Raw genomic sequence first — 27054 nt, 5'->3', positions numbered from 1 at the left:
ATATTATCTGTAGTCTCCATTTTACTATACAGAAAATCCATAGACTAGCCATAAACGGAAAGCAGAAGGGAATAAAAATATGTCACTATTCAAGACACTAATTCAAATATGTCACAACATCAGATACTTAATCTGCTATGCCACAGTGGGAACTCCCATAAGTTTGTTTTCTATGCCTGTAAGTATGTTTTTGTATTGTAAATATGTTCATCTGTACTGTTTTTTAAATTCCACATATAAATGATACCATATTCTTTTCTCTGACTGGCTTTCTTCACTTAGTATGATAATCACTGGTCCATCCATGTTGCTGCAAATGGTAATATTTTATTCTTTTTTTTTACTGACCAATATTCCATTGTATATACCACATCTTTATCTATTCATCTGTTGGTGGACACTTAGGTTGCTTTCATGTACTGGCTGTTGTAAAAAGTGCTGCTATGTCTATTGGGGTGCATGTATCTTTTTGAATTAGAGTTTTCATCTTTTCCAGATATATGTCCAGGAGTGGTATTGCTGGATCATATAGTAACTTTATTTTTAGTTTTTAAAGGAGTCACCATACTGTTTTCTATAGTGGCTACCACAATTTACACCTCTACCAACAGTGTAGGAAGGTTCCCTTTTCTTCATGCCCTCTCAAGCATTTACTGTTTGTAGACTTTTTGATGATGGCCATTCTGGTGGGTGTGAGGTGATACCTTATTGCAGTTTTGATTTGCATCTCTGTAATAATTAGTGATGTCGAGAATTTTTTTTTCTTGTGCCTGTTGGTCAATAGTGTGTCTTCTTTGGAGAAATGTGTATTTAGGTCTTCTGCCCATTTTTTGATTAATACCAATCTTTTTCAAACATTCAAAAATACTGACGAGGAGGGAATAGTTCCCAACTCATTCTATGAAGGCTTTATTACCTTGACACCCAAACCAGACAAGAAAAATCAGATAAATACCCCTTATGAATGGTGATGCAAAAACCTTCAATAAAATACTAGCCAACTGAATTCAGCAGAATATTAAAAAGGCTATGTATCATGACCAAATAAGATTATTCTCAGAATGTAATAATGATTCAACAAGTGAAAATGGATTTAGTAACTAGAATTAAAGAGGAAAAAAACACATGATCATCTCAACAAATGCAGAAAATGTATTTGACAAAATTCAGTATTGTTTCTTAATAAAACATACTCTCAATAACCTGAAATAGAAGGAAACTTCCTCAATATGACACAGGCCATATATGAAAAATCTATAGGTAACATCATACTCAGTGGTCAAAGACTGAAAGCTTCCCCTACCCCCACTGCCCAATTAAGAACAAAACAAAGATTCCCACTTTCTACACTTCTACACTTCGATTCAACATAGTCATAGAAGTACTCGCAAGAGCAAACAGTTAAGAAGAATTAAATAAAAGGCATCCAAAATGAAGGAGAAATAAAATTATCTTTGTTATTGGATAACATGAGCTTATATTCAAACACACAAAAATAGATGCCACATAACACACCCATCCACACACCCACACACACACACACACACAGAGAGAGAGAGAGGGAAAATTGTCAAAGTTAATAAATGAATTGGCAAGTCATAAAAAAAAGCCAGTTTTGTAGGATACAAAATCAACATACTAAATTCAGTTACATTTCTATATAATAACAATGAAAAATCCAAAAGGAAATTGAAGCATTTATATTTATAACAGCAAGAAAAAGAATAAAATAGTTAAGAATAAACTTAACCAAGAGTGTGAAAGACCTATATACTGAAAACTAGATAATATTGCTGAAAGAGATTAAAGAAGACAGCAATAAATGAAAATACATTTCATATTCATAGATTTGAAAACTCAATACTGTTTAAGATGACAATGCTACCTAAAATTATCTACAGATTCAATGCAATCTCTATCAAGATCCCATCGCATGTGTTTATAAGAAAAAAAAAAAAGCCCATCTTAAAATTCATATGGGACATCAAGAAACTTCAAGTAGCCAAAACAATCTTGGAAAAGAAAAAAGGTGGTGGTCTCACATTTCCTGATTTCAAAACTTATAACAAATCTATGGTAATCAAAACAGTCTGGTACAGGCATAGATATAGACATATAGACCAAAGGGATGGAACAGAGAGCCCAGAATAAACTCTCACATTTTATGATCAAATGATTTTTGACAGGATTGCCAATAAAGGACAGTATATTCAATAAATGATTTGGGGAAACAGAATATTCACATGCAAAAGAATGAAGCTGGACCCTCACTTACACCACATACAAAAATTAATTCAAAATAGGTCAAATGTAGGAGGTAAAAAGATACAAAAATTTTAAAAGAATTCATAGGAGGGAATCTGCATGATATTGGATTTGGCAATGGTTTCTTGTATATGACACCAACAGCACAGGTAACAAATCAAAATTAAACACATTTTGCATCACAGAACATTATTGACAGAGTGAAAAAGCACCTATAGGAACTGGAGAAAATATTTGCAAATCATGTAGCTCACAAAGGATTAATTTCCAGAACGCATGAAGAACTTGTACAATTCAACAACAAAATCTGCAAACCAACTTAAAAATGGGCAAAAAACTTGAACAGACATTCTCTAAAAAGTTATACATATGGCCAAAAAGCACCTTGAAAAAGGTTCAATCCCACCAGCCATTAGGGAAAGGCAAATAAAAACCACAATGATGTACTACTTCACATCCAATAGAATGGCTATTTTTAAAAATGGAAAATAATGACTGGTGGTAAGTATGTAGCAAAATTTGAACATTTGTGCATTGCTAGTGGAAATATAAAATAATGCAGCTGCTATGGACAACAATACGACTGTTACTAAGAAAATTAAACATAGAATTACCATATCAGCCAGCAATTTCACTTCTGGGTATATGCGTGAAAGAACTGAAAGTAGGGATTCAAACAGATATTTGTACACCAATATTCACAGCAGCATTATTCACAACATCCAAGAAGAAGAAACTCAAGTTTCCATCAATGGATAAGCAAAATCTGGTATACTCAGCCTTAAAAAGGAAGAAAATCCTGGAATTCCTGTTGTGGCTTAGAGGGTTAAGAACCCAACTAGTATCCATGAGGATGCAGGTTTGATCCCTGCCCTCACTCAGTGGGTTAAGGATCCAGCATTGCCTCAAGCTGCAGAATAGGTCACAGAAGTGGCTCTGCTCTGGTATTGCTGTAGCTATGGTGTAGGCTGGCACCTGCAGTTCCCATTCAACCCCTAGCCCGGGAACTTCCATACGCCTTGGGTGTGGTCTTAAAAAGACAAGAAAGAAAGAGAGAAAGAGAGAAAGAAAGAAAGAAAGAAACAAAGAGACAAAGAAAGAAAGAAAGGGAAAGAAAGAAAAAGAAAAAGGAAAGAAATTCTGATATGTTACAACATGGATGAACTTAAAGCTATTAATCTCTGTGAAATAAGCCAGTCAGAATAGGGCATATACTGTATGATTCCACTTTTATAGGATACAAAGAATAGCCAATTTCATAGAGACAGAAATAGAATTGTTGTTGTCAAAGGCTTGGAGGAGAGGGAAACGGGGAGTTATTATTTAATCAATACTGTTTCAGACTGGGAAGATGAAAAATGTTTGGAGATAGATAATAGTGAGTTGGACAACAATGTGAGTGCATGTAATGCTGCTGAATTGTATGCTGTTAATGGTTCAAATGGGAAGTTTTCTGATATGTATATTTTATCAGACTGAAAAAAAGAAAGACTAGTAAAGACATGGGGACAGTATACCATACTAACATTAATCAAAAGAAAAATAAACTAGCTATCTTAATTTCAGACAAATTTGACTAAAGAGCTAAGAAAATGTATCAGAGATATAGAGGACTTACACAATGATAAAGAGGTAAATTCTCCAAGAAGACATAATAATCATTAAAGTTTATGCACCTAAAAACAATCAAAATAAATGAGGCAAAAACTGATAGAAGGACAAGAAGAAGGATAAATTCATTTTTATATAGAGAGAACAAACATAAAATAAAAATAAAATGGAAGACTTAGCCCTACCATATAAATATTTAAATTAAATGTAAATGGTTTAAACATAGCAATGAAAACAGAGAGGTTGGCAAAATGGATTAAAACATGACCCAGATACATGCTGTCTACAAGACATTCTCTCCAAACGTAACTATATAGGTGAGACTGAAAATGGACAAATGAGAAAAGATAAATCATGCAAGTATTGGTAAAAAATAAATTAAAAGAGCTATATTATAATTGGATAAATTAGGCTTGAGTAAGAAAATGAACAGAGACAGAAAGGAACATCAGATAATGATTACAGAGCCAGTTCCCCAAGATGATATAGCAATCCTAAATACATATGCACAAATAATAAATGAAGCCAAAACTGATTGAACTAAAAGGAGTAGATAGATCTGCAATATAGTTGAAGAGTTCAAAACCCCTCTGTGAACAACTGATAGGACAAATAGATGGAAAATCAATAAGGAGAGGGAAGAGCCCAACACCACCGCCAACAGGATTTAATATAAATTTACACTCCACTCAATAGCTGCAGTTCTTTTTAAGAATCCACAAATTATTTTATCTACAAAACAGAAATGGACTCACAGATATAGAGAACAGACTTGTGGCTGCCAAGTGGGAGCAGGGAAGGAGTGGGATTGATGGGGACTTTGGGTTAGTAGATGCAAACTATTACATCTAGAATGGATAAACAATGATGTCCTACTGTATAGCACAGGAGGTATATCCAGTTTTTTTAGTATGGAACAATATTAAGGACTACTAGGACAACATCAAGTGTACTAACATTTGCATTCTGGGGGCGTCATAAGGAGAGAAAGGAGTAGAAAATATATTTGATGAAATTATGGATGAAAAACTTCCCAAGGCTGAAGAAGGAAACAGATATCCAGGTGCAAGAAGCACAGAGAGTACCAAATAAGATGAATGCAAAGAGACTGACACCAAGACATAACTAAAATGGCAAAATTTGAAAGAGAGAATTCTAGAAGCAGCAAGAGAAAAGTGAGAGTCACATTCAAGGAACCCCATAAGGTTATCAATTGATTTCTTTTCTTTTCTTTTCTTTTCTTTTCTTTTCTTTTCTTTTCTTTTCTTTTCTTTTCTTTTCTTCTCTTCTCTTCTCTTCTCTTCTCTTTTCTTTCTTCCTTCCTTCCTTCCTTCCTTCCTTTCTTTCTTTCTTTCTCTTTTTTTTCTTTTCTTTCTTTTCTTTTTTTTTTTTTTTTGCTTTTTAGAGCTGCACCTGTGGCATATGGAGGTTCCCAGGGTAGGGGTTTAATCAGAGCTACAGCTGCCAGCCTATGCCACAGTCACAGCAACTTGGGATCTGAGCCATGTCTGTGACCTACACCACAGCCAAGGCAATACCAGATCCTTAACCCACTGAGCAAGGCCAGGGATCAAACCCAAAACCTCATGGCTCCTAGTCAGATTTGTTTCTGCTGTGCTACAGTGGGAACTCCTATCAACTGATTTCTCTTCAGAAACTTTGCAGGCCCTGAGGGAGCAGCACGATATATTTAAAGTGCCAAAAGTTAAAAACTTATAATGTAGGATTTTCTACCCAACAAGGATATGATTCAGAATTGAAGGAGAAATAAAGAGCTTCTCAGACAAGCAAAATCTAGAAGAGTTAATCAATATTAGATTGATATCACAAGACATGTTTAAGGGTCTTCTTTAAGTGAAAAAGAAAAGGCTACAACAATAAAGAATAAATTATAGGAGGGAGAAAATCCCATTCATAAAGGCAAATATGTGGTAAAGGTTGGTACCAAAACCAGACAAAGACACTACCAAAAAAAAATTATAGGCTAATATCTCTGATGACTATACATGCAAAAGTCCTCAATAAAATATTAGCAAACAGAATTCACCATTCCAAAAAAAGGATCATACCCCATGATCAAGTGAGATTTATTCCAGGAATGCAAGGAAGTTTCAATATTTGAAAAGCAATCAATGTGATATACCACATTAACAAAACAAAGGATAAAAATCACATGATCACTCAATAGAGGCAGAAAAAGCATTTGGAAAAATTCAACATCCATTCATGATAAAAACTCTCATCAAAGTTGGTATAGAGGGAACATATCTTAACATAATCATGGCCATTTATGACAAAATCACAGCTAAATCATATTCAACAGTGAAAAGCTGAAAGTTTTCCCTCTAAAATCAAGGATAAGACAAGGATGCCAACTCTTGCCACTTCACATTTAACATAGCATTGGAAGTCCTAACCACAACAATAAGCCAAGAAAAAAAATACATTTATTTTTTTCCAAAGTGAGCCATTTGGAAGAAGAAGTAAATTAGAAGGGAAGCCATTTAGAAGGGAAGAAATAAAACTGTCACTATTGACAGATTACATATTATATATAAAAAACCTTAAAGTCATCATCAAAAAACTATTAGAACTAATAAATGAATTCAGTAAAGTCACAGGATGCAATATTAATATACAGAAATATGTTACCTTACACTAAAAATAAACTATCATAAAGCTAGAAAACAGTCCCATTTACAATTGCATCAAAAAGAATAAAATACCTAGGAATAAACTTAACCATGGAGGTGAAAGACCTATACTCTGAAAACCAGAAGACACTGATGAAAGAAAGTGAAGACGATACAATAAATGGAAAGATATGTGATGTTCACGAACTGGAATAATTAATATTGTTAAAATGGCCATACTACCCAAAGCAATCTAAAAATTTAATGGAATCCTTATCACAATACCCACGATATTTTTGACAGAACTAGAATAAATAACTCTAAAATTTACATGGAACCACAAAAGATCCTGATGAGTCAATGCAATTTTGAGGAAAAAAGAACAAGACTGGAGGTATCACACTCCCTGATTTCAGAGTATACTAATAAGATATGGTAATCAAAATAGTATGGTACTGGCAGAAAATAGAAACATTGATCAATGGAATAGAGTACTGAGCCCCAAAATAAACCCAAACACCTATGGTTAATTAATCTACAACAATGGAGGCAAAAATATTCACTGAGGAAGACAGTCTCTTCAATTAGTGGTGCTGGGAAAACTGGACAGCTGCATGTGAAAGAATGAAATGAGAACACTTTCTCACACTTCCTACCAAAATAAACTCAAAATGGATTAAAGACCTAAATGTAAAACTGGAAACCATAAAACTCCTAGAAGAAAACATAGGCAGAACACTCTGTGATATAAATGGCAGCAGTATTTTTTTTGGATCTATCTCCTCAAGCAAAGGAAAAAAAAAAAGCTCAAAAATAAACAAATGGAACCTAATTGAACTTAAAAACTTTTGCACGCCAAAGAAAACCATCAACAAAACAAACAGAAAACCTACTAAATGGGAGAAGATATTTGCAAATGATACGACAGACAAGGGGTTAATACATAAAATATAAAAACAACTCATACAATTCAACATCAAAAAACCAAACAACTTGATTAAAAAATGGGCAGAAGATTTGAATAGACATTTGTCCAAAGAAGACATACAGATGGGCAATAGACACATGAAAAGATGCTCCACATCTCTAATCACCAGGGAAATGCAAATCAAAGCCACAATGACATATCACTTCACACCTGTTAGAATAGCTATTATCAAAAAGACCACAAATAACAAATGTTGATGAGGATCTGGAGAAAAGGGCACCCTAGTATACTGCTTGTGGTAATGTAAATTGGTGCAGCCACTATGGAAAACAGCAAGTAGCTTCCTCAAAAAACTAAAAATAGAACTACCATATGATCCAGTAATTTCCATTCCTAAAAAAGGAAAACACAAATAAAACATATATGCACTCCAATGTTTATAGCAGCATTATTTATAGTAGCCAAGATATGGAAGCCATATAAGTGTCCATCAACAGATAAATGGATAAAGAAGATGGTGGTATGTTCATACAATGGAATGTTACTTGGCCCTAAAAAAGAATGAAATTTGCCATTTGTGACAACATGAATGGACCTGAAGCGTATTATGCTTAGTGAAGTATATCAGACAGAGAAAGACAAATAATGTGTCATCACCTATACATGAAATCTAAAAAATAAAACAAATGAAAGAATATAACAAACAGGAATAGACTCATAGATACACAGAACAAATTAGGGGTTACCAGTGGGGAGAGGAATGGGGGGAGGAACAGGTTAGATATGGGGGGTTAAGAGGGACAAACTACTATGTATAAAATAAATAAGCTACAAGTATATATTGCACAGCACAAGGAATATAGCCATTATTGTACGGTAACTTTAAACGGAGTATAATCTATAAAAATATGGTATCATCGTAAACTAATATAACATTGCAAATACTTCAAAAAAAAAAAAAAAAAAAGGAGTTAACTTTTCTACCCAGGATACTGAATGCATATAGTGAAAACCCTGAGGAAGACATCACCCAGTCTGTGGTTCAGAACTAGGCCCACAGGAGGATAGTAGGGACCATGAGAACCAGAGTTGCTATAGCAGATGAGATGAGTGCATTCAACCCCTTGGAAGCAGAAAGCAGAATTACTGAGGGAATCGGGGAAAGAGCCAAAAGCAGTGAAATTGAATTCTGGAAAGCTCTCTAAAGTTCTTTCTTACTCTTGGACAATAAAGATGCTATTCCACAAACACCTGAATTCCGTAAGAAGAGCTAAAGAACAGAAAGGGAATGTAAGTTCCTCTAACACTCATTTCTGAAAACCCACCACTAAATACAAAATGCTATATACAATGTCTAGAATTTGATTAGGAAATTGAGTAAGAATGTTAATGAATACATTAAACTTCACTGGACACTATTCATACATAAATAGAGATATTCAACATTTATAAAACACCTACTATGTGAGAGGAATGGTCCAAGATATTCACTCTAGTATTTCCTCAATATGCTCACCAGGCTTAAGATATAGTAAATTTGATATCACGCATCAGTAGAAGAGAAAGATAATTTTGGACTGAATTGTATATTTTTTGAACCATAGTATGGGATATTCAAACAATAAAACATTTAGTGAGAGAAGCCAATTCAGATAATGAGTATTCTAGCTAGCCTTAGGTAAGGTGTCATTTTAAATAATAAATAGAATGTGAATGAGGAAACAAAAAGATGCGATTTGTAGCTGAAGCCACAGCAAGATGGAAATTTACAGCAGAAAAAGAAAGTCTTGATCTATAATCTAAGTTCCATCTCAAAAGCCTAGTTAAAGAAGAGCCAAAAAAAAAAAAAATCAAAACAAAAAGAAGAAAGTAAGCAATAAAGCTCAGAAATCAGTGAAGTGGAAAAGAAAAACAATGGAGAAAAATCAATGGGAAAAAAGACCTAGGTCCTTAAAAAGATCAATAAAATTGACATGGCTCTAGTAAGTCTGACAGAGAGAAGACACAAATGATCAATGTCAGGAATGAAGCAGGAGATATCACTACAGATCCTGCAGACATCAAAAGGGTAATAGAAGAGTACTACAAATAATTTTATACACACAAATTTGACAACTTAGATGAAAAGGACTCTTCCATCAAAACGCAAAGAACCACATAACCCAGCAATTGAACTTCTGGGCACTTATCGAAGAGAAATCAAAATTTATGTTTACACAAAAACCTGTACTTGAATATTCATAGCAACTTTATTCAAATAGCTCAAATTCAGAACAGCTCAGTGTTCATAATATATCAAAACTGGAAATGGCCCAGACATCCTTCAGCAAGTGAACAGTTAGACCCTCGGAACATCCATACTGTGGAATTGCAGCCATAAAAAAGAACATGCTGTTGATGTACACACAACTTGGATGAGTCTCCAGAGAATTAGGCTGAGTGAAAAAAATTCCAAACCCAAAGTGTTACATACTTTATGAATCCATTTAAATGACAAAATTATAGAAATGGAGAACAGATTAGTGGTTGGTAGTGGTTAAAAATGAGGGGACGTGGAAGTGGCTATAAAAAAGCAACATAAGGGAGTTCACTTAATGGCACAGTGGAAACGAATCCGACTAGGAACCATGAGGTTGTGGGTTCGATCCCTGGCCTTGCTCAGTGGGTTAAGGATCCCGTGCTGCCGTGAGCTCGGATCTGGCATTGCTGTGGCTGTGGCGTAGGCTGGCAGCAACAGCTCCGATTAGACCCCTAGCCTGGGAACTTCCATATGCCTCGGGTGCGGCCCTAAAAGGACAAAAGACAAAAAAAAAATAAAATAAAAAAGCAACATAAGAGACTTTGGTGGTGACGGCAATGTCATATATTTTGACGGTACCAAAGGCAGTATTCTGGTTGTGATCTTGTGTTCTAGTTTTGCAAGATGCTACCACTGGGGAAACTGGAGGAAAGATACATGGTAGTTCTCTGTATTATTCCTTATAACTGAATGTGAAGCTATAATTATTTCAAAACAGTTTTACTATTAAAAAAAAAATCCTGTTCTTTCTCACTAGCTAATCTGAATCCTCAGAGTTCCCTTTAAGTAAGTTGGAGCAAATTTTGTCTCTCTTTGCCTGCTAGGTAAGAAAAGGCACAGCCAGGAAGAAGCAAACTGTGCCGAGGACCACATCAGAGTGTGACTTGGAGTTCCCTTGTCATGCAGTGTGTTATGGATCTGGCATTGTCACTGCAGCAGCTTGGGTTGCTGCTGTGGCCTGGGTTAAAAAAAAGAGAGAGAGAGAAGCTTGACTTGGGGATAGAGGGTACATGTCAGTTTTAGCGCCTACCTCTGAGCTTGAGGGCACTCAGCACAACTCTTCCCACCTACCCATTCACCACAAAGGGAGAATACTAAAAGACAAACGTTTGTATTCCACCTCGAGGTGTGCTTCCTGAAGTTGGAGAGAGCAGAATGGAACAGACCTGGTATGCCTGAATGGGCCTGAGCTGCTGGCTTTACAGATGGGGAGATTGCCCCACTCTGGGCTGGGAACTTGCTGGGGTCAGGCAGTTAGCTATCGGCTAATGTATAAAAGGACAACATCCAGAACTGATGTGTGCTGCCAGAGATGCAAGGAAGTCTAAAATAGAGGCAAACAAGGAGTTCCCCATTGTGGCGCAGCGGAAACAAATCCAACTAGGAACGATGAGGTTGCGGATTCCATCCCTGGCCTCGATCAGTGGGTTAAGGATCTGGCCTTGCCCTGACCTGTGGTGTAGGTCTCAGACGTAGCTCAGATCCTACGTTGCTGTGGCTGTGGTGTAGGCCGGCAGCTGTAGCTCCAGTTTGACCCTTAGCCTGGGAACTTCCATATGCCATGGGTGCAGGCCTAAAAAGCATAAATAAATAAATAAATAAATAAATAAATAAATAAATAAGGCAAACAAAAAGTTCTCTCTTATTCATGTGGAGAGCCAATTTCAAAATAACCTCCTCTTGCTTTCATCTTTTTTTTTTTTCTTTTTAGGGCCACACCCGGGGTTGAATTGGAGCTGCAGCCGCCGGCCTACAACACAGCCAAAGCAACGCTGGATCTTTAACCCACTGAGCAAGGCGAGGGATTGAACCCGTCCTCATGGATACTAGTTGGATTCCTTCTGCTGAGCCACAAGGGAACTCCCTTGCTTTCATCTCTTAAGGAAAGCCCCAGCGGCAATCTGTTACCACCAGGGGGCACCAAGGAGTCTAAGAGACCTGTCATTTCATTAGAGCTGCTTGGATCAAACCAGGTGGTCCAGACAACAAGGAAGTTTCTTCTGGAAATTCAAGGCAGCAGAACCTGCAGATTCAACCCCTAAGAAGTGATCTTATGCCCCCACTTCCATCCCCTCACACCCATTCTCCAGTGTTTCTCTATATGGTTTCTTTTTTCTTTTCTGCTTTTTAGGGCCATATCCACAACATATGGAAGTTCCCAGACTAGGGTTTTAATTGGAGCTGCAGCTGCTGGCCTAAGCCACAGTCACAACTGTGTGGGATCCGAGCCACATCTGTAACCTATACCACAGCTCACCGCAACGCTGGATCCTTAACCCACTGATGGAGGTCAGGGATGGAACTTGTGTCCTTATGGATATTAGTCAGGTTCGTTACCACTGAGCCACAACAGGAACTCCCATATGGTTTCTGATATCCACCATTTAGGATGCATTTCTTTGATCAAAAAAGGCAGCTGGTATCTAAAAAGAGAACTATATCTGGAATCAGATATATGTGTTAGTTCTGCCATCAGACACTAAGTAAAAACTGACCGGTGTTGATCTCCAAGTCTTATTTTCTCCTTTCATAAGATGGCAGTGATGATGATAATATTTATTGAACCCTTACCATACCCCAGTCTCAGGACAGCCTCATGAGGTAGATATATCCCCATTTTAGAGATAATAAAAGTGGACAAACAGAAAATCATGAAGCTTGGTCACAGTCACACCAGCTAGGGCTTGGTGAGTTGGGATTCAAACTCAGGCAGTTTGGCAGGAAGCCTGTGAGCATACCTTCCCCTGAAGTTGAAGAAAGGCAGCCAAGGAAAAATTAGTGTCCACAGCGAGCCCTGTCTCAGGTAGCCTGAGTTCTGTAACCTCTAGGGCCTTGAAAAGTGTGCTCCACAAGCCAGCACTGCACAGGTGCACCAGTGCCTGCGATGAATGTGCAGGCCACTGCAGGCCTGGTGCCCCTAGCTGCTGGGACCCCATCTTCCCCCTCCTCCCACATACATACACAGCTGCCCTGCAGCCCTGCAAGACACTGGTGCTCGAGGTTCACACGTGTGGCTTTGAGGTCCTGACCCATTCTTTCTCCTCTCCTCCTTTGTATTGTCCCGCAACCCCCTAATCCCAAAACAACAGGGAAATTCTTCCTCCCACGAGGAGCTGGCAGGAGGACTGCCTCCTTTCTGAGTGACTCCATTAGAAACACCATTAAGAGCCTTGCAGATGTCGGACAAAAGAACTTGCCAGCAGGAAGATTTGCAATTGTACCAGTGGTCACAGCGAAGGACACACACACAATCAGTATGATTCAGCTCAAAGCAGGAGGCTGGGAGAAAAGCTGGGAAACAGGAGGAGCCAAGGGGTCTGGAGCTGTGGGTTGAGACCTGGAGCAGGGGGCGGCAGGGGCTGCTGTAGGACTGAAGTGCCTGTGGGTGCAGAGGATGTTGGTGACAGGTTTTCTTTCTTTTTTTTTTAATTTTAAAAATTTTTATTAAAGCATGGTTGATTTCAATGTTATGCCAATTTCTGCTGCAGAGCAGGTTTTCTAAGACAATCTCAAGCTTACATTTTCCGCCACTGTCCATCACCCACTCCCAGTTTTAGTACAAAAACCGTGATTATCATCTAGGTGGGTCCCAGCTTGGAGTAGCCTGGATGCGCCTGGTGCAAAGCAAGTGACTCTCCACACACAATGTCTGAGGTTTCTGCCTAAAGCTTGAGCTCTGTGTTTTGAGAGCTAGCAGGGCAAAAGCTAAGCCCCTTTACCAACAAAGTGAACAACTTGAAATAGGACTGAATCATTTTTAGAAAGCTAAGCCTACTTCCTGCAGAGGGAGGGACTAGCTGTCTGCTTCCTGCCTGGGGCACTGCCTTCTCTTGACTAAACAGCAGCCTCGAGTGGCACCACTGCCCCACCTTACAGACACGCACCTTGTGCTCTGCCAGGGTGAGTACTCACCTAAGGTGACAGAGCTGACAGGATCGTAAATCACACTTCACCAGCCCCTACATCCACTCTCTTTGGTGGGTCTTTGATGGGGAAGAATTGGTATCAAAATGGGAAGACAAGGTCTCTCCATTTTTCTTGCTCCATGGTGGCAGAACTATAAGGGAGTGAGTCAAAGCGTTTGGATTTTTTATTAACAAGGAGTGGAAGGGCTTTCCCAGGATCTGAGGGAGTGAACTGAATTTCCCAGGTTGCAGGGATGAAGCATCTCCTGCAGTGGAGCCACAGGATTTAGACAACATCAAATAATGAGACCTCCCAGTCAGATACTGTTGGAAAATGCTATAAATTTAAATTAAAAAAAAATTCCTATAGGAATTTCAGCTGTGGCACAGTGGGTTAAGAACCCTAAGCAATGGCTTGGTCATTGCAGAGGTGCAGGTTCGATCCCTAGCCTGGCACAGTGGGTTAAATGATCTGGCATTGCCACAGCTGTGGGGTAGTCTGCAGCTGTGGCTCAGATTCAGTCCCTGGCGAGAGAACTTCCACATGCCTTGGGTGTGGCCATAAGAAAAAAAATTCATACAGACCTCTCAGAACATTTGTACTTTAGTGGGCAGGGTTACAGGGAATGGATGCAGAAAAATAGGGACAATTCAAACAGGAAGTATTGCTCTTTCTCGAGGAAGGGGCAGGGCCAGAGAGCCCCTTCCCTGTTTCCTCGCTGGGATAGTGTCCTGCCTGTGCTCTGTCTGGCTGGACCAGTCACCAGGCCCTGCTCTATGTCCTTCACGCCCACTTTTGCTTTTCTGTCTCAACATGCCCCCATCCCTACTTCTGAAACATACACCCTCCTGGCTACCCAGTTCTACCAGAAGTCTTACCCCATTCCCAGGGGCCAAGTCAAGGCTCTACTCTCCCTTCTGGTCCTGTCCTGGCACGTTTTGCCAACATCCTCCTGCCCCCTTCTCTTATCTCCTTCTCCTTCCTCTGGGCTGGGGAAGAAGCCACAAGAGAGGAAAAAACAGCCACATACACAGAGGACACGGTCTCCAGGCTCTGGTCTCCCCAATGGCCATGTCTTTTTACAAGGCCTTCATAAGGAAATGACAACAGAGATGGAAATCACTCTTAGAGGCCGGGGGACTTCTGCCTTTGAGCCTCTGCAGTGAGTATGCCCAGAAAGGCAGATAATAGAGCTTTTCAGCTGCTGCCAGGGCAAGCTGAGAGCAAAACGGGTCCTGTTTGCCCCAAATGGTTCCAGTGAGGGGGCCTCACTCAGCCCCTTACATGTGTGCAGGCAGCTAACAGCCAAGAAACAACTTAGTTCCCAGCGGAGCCTCTGATCCCCAAGGTTGACAAGCAGCAACACAAAACCATTCTCTACCCTTTTCTTCCAGGATTTGACTTGATAAGAAGTGGCCGTTCCCTAGGAGAGGAAGGGCTCTGAACCCAAAGGCATCAACTCCCTGTTCTGCTGTGGCTGCTGGAGCAGGACAGACCCTCCTGGCGCTCCCCCTGCCTCTGTGGCTTCTTCCCACAGCCCTGCTTCTCCCTCACTGTAAAGGTCACCGTTCCCGTAGGCGGCTTCTGTGCTCTTTCTGATTCTATACACAGCCCCTGAGTCATCTCGGCCTCCTGGGCTTCCAGTGCTGCCTGTGTGTTCAGCACCACCAAATAGCCATCACCCGCCTTGCTCTGCAGACTCAAGGCCTCATGCTACTGGACCCGCTGCTTATCTCATCCATGCTCTGAAGCCAGGTTCCAAATCAAACTGGGAATCTCTCTCTGCCCCCTCCTGAACTCCCTATTCACCAGTCATCACACCATCACCCAACCGGTGAGGACTGAAACACTGAGTCCCCCTGGACTTCTTCTCTCACTTATCTCATATCCTAGTAGGCTCCAAGTGCTAAAGATTATACCTCTGAACACTCCAGGTGAACCCTCTCCTCCATCCCATTGCCACCAATCCTGCTATATCTTCTTGTTACTGGCATATATTATTCCTGCATCTTCTCAACTATTTTGCAGGCCTCCAGCCCTAGTCTGCTGCTCTGTTACCAGACAGATTTTTCTACACCATAAATTAGGCAGTTTATCACATCGTCCCCTCCAATCAAAAATCTGTGAAATCTCTGTGTAGGCTGAATAAGAACCCCGTGATGTATATGTCCTAATTTCCAGAACCTGGGAATATTATCTTTTATGGCAAAAGGGACTGTGCCGACGTGATTAATTCAGGATATTGAGATGGGGAGAGGAGGCTGGATTATCCTGGTGAGCTTCATGTAACCCCCAGAGCACTTATCAAAGAAGTGAAGGAGGAGTCAGAGTTAGAAGAAAACCACATGATGCTGGAGGCAGAGAATGAAGTTATACATTTAAAGATGGAGCAGGCTCTAAGCCACGGATTCCAAGCAGCTACTAGAAGCTGAAAGAGGCAATGAAACAGAACCTCCCCTCAGAGCCTCCAGAAAAAACCAACCCTGGGGGACACCTTGACTTGGGCACACTGAATCTGACTTTGGGCTTTTGTCCTCCATAGTGGTAAGAGAATAAATTAAGCTCCTACATGTGTGGTAATTTATTACAGCAGCCATGGTAACTGATACACTCTCGATAAAATTTCCAACAGAATCCAAATGCTCCAGTATGATACAAAGTCCTACTGTCTGATCTGACCTCTGCCTCTCTTGCCTTTTCCTTTGCTTATTCTGCTGCACATAGTGCTCCAATTGTATAAAACCCTTTGCTTTTGTCCCCTAAAGACACCACACTCTTTCACACCTTTGTGCCACAGCTGGCCCTATCATCCAGAATGCCTTTTCCCCACGTTACACCTAGCCAAGAGACAGCATGACTTAATTCCCCCAGGAAAGCTTGCCTGCTCCCCCTTATCTGCCACTAAGGCTAATCCCCCAAATCTAGGCTAAGTGACCCTCTGCTATGTTTCCACACTACTCTGGCTTCCCTTTACTGTGGCCTTGTAAGAAATTCCTCAATTAAGAAAGAAATATCAGAGAGGTTCTGTTCCCAAGTAAGATAAAGTAAGCACACCCCACCCTGCCTCTCCCACGAAATGCAGCTATACAGCTCAGATGGAATGCATGGAACAGCTACTTGAGAACTCTTTAAATATTGTCTTTACAGCAGCAATTTGATAGGAGAGAAAGCCAGAATTTGAAACACCACTGAGGTGAGTTTCTCATTTTATTGCTGGCACCCCCTGCCCAACCTGGAAATAGGCACCAGTGCACAAACAGAAATCTCTGGGATAAGACTTTTAGACCTGGCTTGAGGAAGAAGAAAGGGACTTGCAACACTCAGAAGGGGTAAGGGGGAAATGTTTATTTTTCTTTTTTTCCACTCTCTTATGTTCTAAGGGAAGTTATCACTGAAATTAGAAATTATTTTGAACTGAAAAAAATGAAAACACAACACACAGTTGTGAAAATGGTCATCACTACTATTCTCATGGATGTTAAAAGGATACTAAAAGAATAATAGATTTGATATTTCAGGTGAAATGGACCAATTCCTTGGAAGACACAAGGATGAAGGATTTGTATTAAAATTTACACAAAGAGGAGATTGATCATCTGGACTAGGATTATGTCTATCAAAGATTGAATTAATAATTAATAATCTTTTAAAACAGAAAGCCGTAGGCTCAGCTGATTTCACTGACAAATTCTACTAAACATTTAAGGAACAAACAATACCATTCCTCCACCTTCTCATTCAGAAGACAGATTCAGAGGGAATACTTCCTAAATCATCCTATGAGGCCAGCATTTCCTTAACACAAAAATCAGAAAAAGACATTATGAGAAAGGAAAACTACAGAACAGTATCTCTCCTGAATATAGATATAAAAATCCTCAACAAAACATGAGCAAATTGAATCTGACAATGTATTAATAAATATTATACACCACAACCAAGTGAGGATTTATTCCAGGTATGTAAGGCTGGTTCACCATTTAAAAATCAATGAATGCAATCCATCCATCAACAGATTAAAGAAAAATCACATGGTTATATCAATAGCTTCAGAAATAGCGTTTGACAAAATCCAACACCCAATCCTGATAAAAACTCTCAGCAAAGTAGGAAGAGAAGGAAATTACCCCACTTGATAAAAAGCATCTACACAAGATGTACAGCTAGTGTCATACTTAATGTGAGAAGCTAGATCCTTTCCTCCCTAAGATTGGGAACAAGTTAAGAACGTTACTCTCACACTCCTATCAACATTGTACTATGAGTCCTAGCTAATGCAATAAGACAAGAAAAAGAAATAAAAAGTAAACAGATTGAAAAGCATGAGGTACATCTGTTTGCTCACAGGTAACATGATTGTCCCATGTAGAAAATTCTAAGAAATCTATAGAAAATGCTCCTAGGACTAATAAGTGATTTCAGCAAGGTAACAAGATACAAGTTCAATACACAAAAGTCCGTTGTCATGATCATTAACAAAAAGACAAAAAATAACAAATTTGGCAAAGATGTAGAAAAACTGGAACCCTCGTGCATTATTGGGAATGTAAAGTGGACAGCCACTGTGGAAAACAGTAGCTTCTCAAAAAATTAAAAATAGAATCACCATGTGATTCAGCAATCACACTTCTAAGAAAGAATAGGAAAAAAAATGAAAATTGTATTGAAAGCAGGGACTTGACTATATATTTGTACACTGATAGAAGCATTATTCACAATAGCCAAAAAAGTGTAAACAAACCAAATGTCCACCAGCAGGTGAATGGATAAACAAAACGTGACATACACATACAATGGAATATTATTCAGCCTTGAAAAAGAATGAATTTTTGATACAGGCTATGAGCCTTGAAGACATTATTCTAAGTGAAATAGCACTGTTTGTGTTTTTCCATACACAAAAGTACAAACACTAGGATTCCACTTATGAGGTAACAAGAATAGTCAGATTCACAGACAGAATTAGTATAGTGGATACTATAAAGAGGGAGGAGAGTGGAATGAGGAATTATTGTTTAGTGGATTCAGAGTTTCAGTATAGGATGAAGAAAAGTTCTGGAGATGGATAGCGGTGATGGTTGTACAAAAATATGTATGTATTTAATGCTACCAAACTGTACAATTAAGTAAGGTTAAAATAGGAGTTCCTGTGGTGGTGCAATGGGTTAATGATCCAGCTGGTCTCTATGGAAGCATGGGTTCAATCCCTGGCCTTGCACAGTGAGTTAAGGATCTGGCATTCCTGCAGCTGTGGCAGAGGTCACAGCTTGAAGCTCTGGCTCAGGTTCATTTCCTGGCCTGGGAACTTCCATACGCTGTGGTTGCAGCCAAAAAGAAAAAAAAAGGTTAAAATGGCAAATTTTATGTTTGCGTACTTTCCCATAATAAAAATCAATTATTGTTCTATATATTAGCAATGAATAATTGGAAACAATTAAATTTTTAAAATGCCACTTTCAATAGCTCCAAAAATTAAATACTTAGATATAGATCCTAAATATTTCCAGGATCTTAATGCTGAAAATGACAACACACTGATGAATGAAATTAAAGGCACCTAAATAAATGGAGATATATACCGTGTTCATGGATTAGAAGACTCAATGTAGCAAAGATATCAAATCCCCCAAAGTGACCTCCACATTTAATGCAACAGCAATCAATATTCCAGCAGGGATCTTTTGTAGATATAGACAAGTAGATTCTAAAATTTGTATAGAAAGGCAAAAGAACTATAATGGCCCAAACAATATGGAAAACAAAGAATAAGGAAAGAATCACATAAAACCTTACTATAAAGCAAGACTAATCAAAACAGTGTGGTATCAGCAAAGGGAGTCCAGAAACAGAACTGCGCAAATATGGCGAATTCATTTTTGACCAAGTTGCCAAAGATAAGAATATGGAATGGAACTGGAACAGACAGACATCCTCATGCAACATCTACCCACCAAAAAATCCCCCCAAACAAAATTACAACAGATATTGAACTAAACTCCATACTCAAACAAAAATAAACTCAAACTGGATCATAAATCTAAACATCAAGGGTAAAATTATAATACACTTAGGAGAGAACATAGAAGAATTAGCTGAGCTTAGGCAGAATCCTTAGATATGACACTGGGCATTGTTCATAAGAGTAAATATTGATAAGCTGGATTTATTCAAAATGTGAGACTTTGGCTTTGTGAGAAACACAGTTCAGGGAATAAGACAAAAAGATATAGACTAAGAGAAAATATTTACAAGTCACGTTGGCAGCAACAAACTTGTGTCCGGGATATAGTTGAGAAAAGAGACAACTCAACTAAAAATGGGCAAAAGATTTAAACACACATTTCATCGACGAAGATACATGGATGGAGAATAGGTACATAAAAAGATATCAAAGTCACTAGCCATGAGGGACATGCAAGTTAAAACCACAATCAGAATGATTAAAATAATTTCTTTTGGAAGTTTCCATTGTGGCTCATGATAGTTCCATTTACCAAATATCCACTATGTCCCAGCCTGGGACTAGGTCCTTACCATAGCTTATGCCATTTAATCTCTCAGCAGTCCTGAGGGAAATGATAACACTGAACGATCAAGGGGAGGTAAGTCAAATGCAGTCCATTGGAAGTTCCTAGCCCGACTAGTATCAATGAGGATGCAAGTTTGATGCCTGGCTTTGCTCAGTGGGTAAAGGATCCAGCATTGCCATGAACTGCCGTGTAGATTGCAGACATGGCTAGGATCCTGCATGGCTGTGGCTATGGCTGTGGCCAACAGCTGTAGCTCCAATTTGACCCCTAGCCAGTGAATTTCCATATGCCGCAAGTACGGCCCTAAAAAAGCAAAAATAAAGTTTCTCCTGCTGCAGTAATAAATTGCCACAAATTTAGGGCTTAAAAAAACACAAATATACTATCTTACAGTTCTGTAGGTTAGAATTCTAACACAGGTCTTGTTGGACTAAACTCAAGGTGCCAGCAGGACTGTGTTCCCTCCTGGAGGCTCTAGAGAAGAGTGTTTCTTGGCCTTTTCCAGCTTCTAGGGGCCACCTTGCTTCCATTTGTCACATCTCCATTTCAGACTCTGACTCCTTTGCCTCTATTTATCAGGACCCTTGTGATTATAATGGGTCCACCTGGATCATCCACTGTAATCTCCCCATTTTAGGGTCAGATGATTAGCAATCTTAATTCTATCCACAAAGTTCCTCTTGCCTTGTAACATAACATGGAAGTAGCACCAGGGGAATGAAGTTCAAAAATTCTATTGGCTAAGAGTTTCAACTGTGGTGCAATGGGATTGGCAGCCTCTGGGGAGCGCTGGGACACAGGTTCCATTCCCTACCTGGCACAGTGGGTTAGGGATCCAGCATTGTCACAGATGTGGCATAGGTCGAGTCTGTGGCTGGGATCTGATTCTTGGCCAAGGAAGTCCATATGCCATGGGGCAGCCAAAAAATAAAATAAAATAAAAAAATCCTGCTGGCTACAGTTTTCTTTTAAAGTGAATGTGTGACCTCACAATCAGAGATATACCCTAGAGAAATGAAAAATGGTATTCATATGAAAACCTACACAATTCCATAACCTCCATTATGTGGCCCTACTTTCCTGCCTCCTTAAGTTTCAGCTGCCCTCCTACTTTCTCTCCTGCCCGGCTTCTCCTTGAAAACACTGGTTCATTCAGTAAAGAGTCACTCGTAGTCACTGCACTTCAGTGTTTCGGGAGTTAACAGGCCCCTTCTTGGATGGTAGGTCTGAGCTTCATCAGCCAGACCCTGCAGCAGTCCCAGTTCTTATTCTGCTCTCAGAAGTTTTCCCTGTTCAGGTCGCTGGAACTCAGGTGACAGGATTTTGACCTGTGATGGAATGTAGCTGCCATGAGAGCTAATGCCACTTTGGGACACTTTTACTGCACACACTGTACAGAAGATGAGGCCACATCCCACGCTCCCTGGCAGGTCAGACCACATGAGACCTTTTTCCAGTGAATGGACTAACAAACTGGATCACAGAATGGTGATCAAGATGGGATGAATCTCAAAATCATGCTATTTGATGAACAACTGAGCACCTGCTTAGCCTAAGGGGAAAAGAGATGACTTAAGGCAGAAAAATAGATCTTTGCTATTAAATAGATCTTTAATTTCCCATGGGTGAGAAATTAAATATGTTCTGTTCTTAGAGGAGAGAAAGGAAATCAACACAGGATGGCATTGCAGGTGGTCATGAATAAAGGATTTATCTCTTAATAAATCCAAGATCTTGATTGTAGGCAGATCACTTAATACCAAAGGGCCAGAATTTTTCATCTAGAAAGTAATGATGATCATAAGGAGGAGGATAGTGATACTACTTAGCTCATGTAAGAAGAATTCCTTGAGTTACTATTGCTAAGACTCCACACAATTCTGACAATAATAATGGCATTATAAATGGTAAGATGATATTGCCAACATGAGAAAGATTTCCATTTATTTAGTATGAGGAATGACTTTTCAGTGATTGGAGCTGGCCAATAGCTTGTGGGCAACCTGTAAAGGCATGTGATGAGGCTGCATAGGGAAGGAGTACTTGAAAACAAAGAAGCCACAATTCTTTACATCCACAGTTCTCTCAATCTTCCCCACCTATTCAAAGCCTACTTATCTTTAAAGGCCCAACGCAAATGGCTTCCTCTCATGAGATGCCTGTATTCTTTGAAATTTTACATTGTGGTTGTGAATTTCATAATCAAACCCTTGCTTTAATAACAAACTCCTCTTGTGAAGACAAGGAAGACAACTTCTGTATCTTACAGCATCATATGACCTTTGTGTATGACAGAGATGTTCAATCTCTGAACTCTGGTTGGGAGTTCTTTTTTTTTTTTCTTTTCTTTTCTTTTCTTTTTAGGGCCTCACCTGTAGCATATGGAAGTTCCCAGGCTAGGAGCTGAATCAGAGTTGCAGTCGCAGGCTGCACCACAGCCACAGCAATGCCAGGTCCAAGCTGCATCTTTGACCTATGCCATGCCGGCACTTAACCCACTGAACCAGGCCAGGGACTGAAACTGAATCCTCATGGACACTAAGTCGGGTTCTTAACCTGCTGAACCACAATGGGAACTCCTGGTTAAGGATCTGGCATTGTCACTGCAGTGGCTTGGGTGGCTGCTGTGCCACAGGTTCAATCCCTAGCTCAGGAACTTCCACATGACATGGGCATGACAAAAGAAAGATAGATGAAAGAAAGAGAGAGAGAGAGAGAGGGAGGGAGGGAGGGAGGAAGAAAGAAAAGAAAGAAAGAAAGAAAGAAAGAAAGAAAGAAAGAAAGAAAGAAAGAAAGAAAGAAAGAAAGAAAGAAAAAGAAAGAAAGAAAGAAAGAAAGAAAGAAAGAAAGAAAGAAAGAAAGAAAGAAAGAAAGAAAGAAAGAAAGAAAGAAAGAAAGAAAGAAAGAAAGAAAGAAAGAAAGAAATACTGGTTAGTTACTAGTTCCAGAATACAACGGCATTTCACATCTTTGCCATCAAAGGGAAGGTGCCACCACTTAATTAATTCAGCTGCCACCACTCACTCCCTTTTTCAAAAAAGGTTTCTTGAGGTCTAATTTATATACCATACAAATTACCCATTTAAAGTAGACAATTGAATGCTTTCAAATAAGTCAGACAATTGTTCAAACACCACTACAATCTACTTTTAGAATATTCATAGAAAAAAAATTGTATGGGGGAAATAATTAAAAAATAATAATTTAAAGATCTACAGCTGCATACATATGGACATAAATATTTAAGTTGATAGAAATTGTTCAGCAAATAGCTATTTCGCTATATTTCCTATGACTCTCATAAATCTCCATAAAGAAACTGTTCCTCCCTCCCAACTAATATTTTTTTCAAAATTTCTCCACATGGACCGCTGAAATATTTTTCCTTTCATGTAGTAAATTCATATGGTGAGAGTTTTGTTTTTTGTTTTTTTGTTTTTGGTCTTTTTGCCTTTTCTAGGGCCGCTCCTGTGGCATATGAAGGTTCCCAGGCTAGGAGTCTAATCAGAGCAGCAGCTAGCAGCCCACGCCAGAGCCACAGCATAGCAGGATCCGAGCCTGTCTGCAACCTACACCACAGCCCATGGCAACACTGGATCCTTAACCCACTGAGCAAGGCCAAGGATCGAACCCGCAACCTCATGGTTCCTAGTCGGATTCGTTAACCGCTGCGCCATGGCGGGAACTCCTGGTGAGAATTTCTAATAAAATTGCGACTTGAAATCATGAAAAAAAAAAAGTATTTTTGTCCTCCCCCCAAAGAAATCCCATACCCTCACCCAACTCAAGGCAACCTCTAGACCACTTTTTTTCCTCTGTGGATTCACCTATTCTGGTATTTTCTATATATGGAATCAAACATCAAGTTGTCCTTTGAGACTGGCTCCTGTCACTATGCATAATTATCTGAGATTCATCTGTGTTTTATTTGTCAATAACATTCTTTTGCTGAGCACTAACCCACTCTATGGATATGCCATGAGTCATTTATCCTATCAACTGCTGATAAACTTTGAGTCATTCACAATTTTGGACTACTATAAATGAAGTTGCTTTGATTATTCATGTACAAGTCTTAGTGTGGACGTGTGTTTCCATTTCTCTTAAATGCACAGGAGGGGGTTGTTGGGTCATGTGGTAACTCTATGTTTAACATTTTGAGGAACTGCCAAACTGTTTTCCAAAGTGGCTGCTCCATTTCACAGTCCTACCAGGAGAGAGTGAGGGCTCCAACTTGTTTATATTCTTACCAACACTTGTTTTTGTCTATATATATATATAGTTTGGTTTTTTTTTTGGTCTTTTTGCCTTTTCTAGGGCCACTCCCGTGGCACACGGAGGTTCCCAGGCCAGGGGTCTAATCGGAGATACAGCTGCTGGTCTACGCCACAGCCACAGCAACGCCAGATCCGAGCCGTGTCTGTCTATATTTTTCATTGCAGTCATGCTAGTGGGTTAGCATGGTATCTCACTGTGGTACCTTATTGTGATTTTGATTTGCATTTTCCTAAAGCCTAGTGAGGTTGAGCAAATTTCACCGTGTATATTGGACACATATATAACATCTTTGGAGAAATGTCTATTTAAATATTTTACCTACTTTTAAAAATTTATTTATTTATTTATTTATTTAATGTATTTATTTATCTTTTTAAGGCCGCAGCAAGGTAAGGCAAAGCTGGGACTAGGATGCAGGTATTCTAGCACCAGTCTGGCTCTTTCCGCTCTTCAAGGCTGACCTCACTGTGTTTTAGCTATTGTGGTGTGTCCTCTATTCACCTGACCCACACCAATTCCCCACTTGTTGGAATGTTGCCAAGGCTTGTGTAGCCTGCACACAACAGTGGACCCAAATGAAGGTGCTCCTCACACACCCGCCCCTCAAGTTCAGCCCCACGCATGTTGAGGAGAGGTAGTCTCCCACGCAGAGACTTGAGACAACCCAGGATAAATGGAGAATCTGCTCTTCCTGAAAGTTGAGGCTCACAGACACCAAGTTCAGCCCACACCTGTCTTGGCACCTTTGTCCTGGACCATGTTTCTCTCAAAGTATCCAGTGAAATAGGTGAGAATAAAGACTGACCTCTGTTCTTTGTGGAATGCCATGTGATGGCAGATTGGGAAGGAAAAGTACCAGCATCACATGCCACCTTGTAGCTCAGTCCAAACAACAAGCCTCTGAAATAGGCACCTTTTTATAGATGAGAAGCCTGAATTAGGTGAAGTGATGTGTCTGGAGCTGCCCATTTATACCATGGAGCTCTTGCTACTCAAATCTGCTTCCCTCTCCCACCTGTGTTTCTGAATTTTCTGCCATCACAGGTTCATTATCAGCCATATGCCCCTTAGCTGTGAGCTACTGTGTGGGATTCCTTCCAAGAGACCCCAGCCTGGGCCTTGGGATGGGTGTTGGGAGATAGGGAGTCCCTTGTGGCGCCCCGTGAATGTGTCTCATGGGAAAAGCCAGGCCGGGGAACCCAAGGAACAAGACACGTGTGGCTCCTGCCAGATGAACCGTGATGGGAGGTCCCTGACCTGGGAGTGTCAGGCTTCCAGAAGGAGGTGGCTTCTTCCCTGAAACCAGAGAAGCTTCCTGGCCTGTGCTGGCAGCAGACTCATGATCCCCAGGAGAGAGAAGTTTGTTCTGAGCCCAGGAAAGCAACTGGACCTTTGGATACTGTCCTCTTAGCTGCCCTTGCATTGCCCCCTTCCCACCAAGCCCTTTCTGTCCTGCTCATAGACTCTGAGAAGGACAAGTGCCTGCCACTTGGAGGAGGGGGTGCCCTCCTGGGCTCCCCAGCCCTCGTCTTGGGTCTCAGCACACCCACAGCTGATGTCACCCCCAGGCCTTCCACTGCCCTTGGGAAACACCAAGGCTCAGCCCCCCCAGCCCTACCCTGTATCCACACTCCTTGTTCCTAGTTCCCATGCACATCTGGGCGTCTCCTAGCACACAGTGACTTTGCCTCTGCTTGTGTTGCACCGCCTTGTTCACAGGCTCCCCCAGCACACTCCTCAGTCTCCCTCAGGTACCAGGAATCCTTACAGGTGCACAGGACCCCACGCTAGTGCTTCCCATACTCCTGGCTCCTCCCAGGCAGGGCTGAGAGCTTCCTCTCCTGGGCTCCCTGAACCCACTCTCTTCCTATCAAATCCCTGACTGTGAAGGTGAAAATTGCTGCTGTTGTCCTTTTTGCTGTGGCGGGCCTACTTGTCTCGACTATTAGACTCTAGGCTCAGGAGAGCATGGAGTATAATGGAGTGAGCATGTCAGCCCTGCTAGGACTCCAGCCCCAGCATGGGGCAGCTGCTTAGCAAACCCTTAAACAAAAACCATCTCCTGGATTTCCCACTGTGGCACAGTGGGTTAAGAATCTGACTGCAGCAGCTCAGGTCGCTGTGGAGCTACAGGTTCAATCCCCAGCCCAGCACAGTGGGTTAAAGGATCTGGTGATTCCGCAACTACAGCATAGGTTGCAGTTGTGGCTCGGATTCAATCCTTGACCTAGGAACTTCCATATGCCACAGTGTGGCCATTAAAAAAAAAAAAAAAGGAACACACACGCCCCCATCTCTCCCATTATATTTGTCTTTCTGGATATAAAAATAACATCTGTGATAACAAAATAGTGACACAGAGGTTGGTCCCCATGTGTCCCATGACCTATATACATTATTTCATCCTAAAATGAGGCAGGTGTTCTTTTTTCCTGCAGATATTCTTACTGAAGCTTGGAACAGCTACCTGCTACTAAGTGGTGGCATTTGAATTTGTAAAGGTCTTTCTGTCACCACATCTCTAGGCGCCCAAAGGACAACTCACAGCATCTCACGTGAGTCTTAGGAGATCCTTGGAGACAGGCAGAACAAGTCTTATTGTTC

General features: G+C 40.3%; 1 protein-coding gene and 1 long non-coding RNA gene across 3 annotated transcripts in view; one reads left to right on the top strand and one right to left on the bottom strand.

The window, feature by feature from the left end:
* Positions 1-16210, top strand: part of LOC146395905 (uncharacterized) — a 37932-nt gene extending 21722 nt beyond the window's left edge. Inside the window, exon 3 of the long non-coding RNA XR_014829997.1 lies at positions 11448-16210. This is a non-coding gene — a long non-coding RNA (uncharacterized LOC146395905). The remainder of the gene's footprint in view (positions 1-11447) is intronic.
* Positions 1-27054, bottom strand: part of ARHGEF4 (Rho guanine nucleotide exchange factor 4) — a 259221-nt gene that overhangs the window by 217202 nt on the left and 14965 nt on the right. The window lies entirely within an intron of this gene.

The sequence above is a fragment of the Sus scrofa genome, chromosome 15, assembly GCF_054392235.1.
Source record: "Sus scrofa isolate SSC_HxYL_T2T_F1_AM1 chromosome 15, Sscrofa_HxYL_maternal_Yorkshire_Landrace_v2.0, whole genome shotgun sequence".
In the NCBI taxonomy this organism is placed as follows: domain Eukaryota; kingdom Metazoa; phylum Chordata; class Mammalia; order Artiodactyla; family Suidae; genus Sus; species Sus scrofa.
This window is presented reverse-complemented; position numbering and strand designations above follow the sequence as displayed.